Source organism: Propithecus coquereli, unplaced genomic scaffold (assembly GCF_000956105.1).
Source record: "Propithecus coquereli isolate 6110/MARCELLA unplaced genomic scaffold, Pcoq_1.0 Scaffold249, whole genome shotgun sequence".
Classification (NCBI taxonomy): Eukaryota; Metazoa; Chordata; class Mammalia; order Primates; family Indriidae; genus Propithecus; species Propithecus coquereli.
This window is the reverse complement of record NW_012148052.1, coordinates 3822846-3823574: the sequence shown is the minus strand read 5'-3', so window position 1 is coordinate 3823574 and position 729 is coordinate 3822846.

Sequence of the window (729 nt, the reverse complement as noted above, 5' to 3'; positions counted from 1 at the left end):
TGAAGGGAAACCAAATCCCATTAGATCGTATTTACCTAAAGGTAAAATATGAGTGGAAGAGAACGCTTAATTGTGTTTGTTGGAAAGCATTCCCTTGATTCCTTTATAGGATATCAAAAGCCTTCATTTTTATCAGATACCCATAAACAGCTCTGGGACAAGCAGCCCTGACTCTTGTGCTTATATATCTGGTGAACTTTGTGCCTTAATTGCTTTTCTGAGAAGGTGGGACAGAAATGTTGTGAGCTGGTGAAAGCCAGAGAAGAGAATAGACCTACTGGCTCACCTCTGCCTCCTTTCAGGAGCCCACTCCAACCCTTCTGTTTTTTGAGCTGTTTGAATAAGAACAAGCAGAGTTAAGACTGTATCTCTTTGGCCAGCAGAATAGACGTGATGCAGAATAGAACTGAGGTTGGGGGACAGGAACAGCAGAAAGCTGTGAGGTCCTTTGTAACTGATGACTGAAAATTCTGACCAGCCTGAGCAAGAGTGAGACCCTGTCTCTAAAAAAAATAGAAAATTACTCAGGTGTGGTGGTGAGCAACTGTAGTCCCAGCTACTCAGGAGGGTGAAGCGGGAGGATCACTTGAGCCCAGGAGTTTGAGGTTGAGGTGAGCTACGGTGACACCACGGCACTCCAGCCCAGGCAACAGAGCGAGACCTTATGTCAAAAAAGAAAGGGAGGGAGGGAGGGAAGGAAGGAAGAAAGGAAGGAAGGGAGGGAGGGAG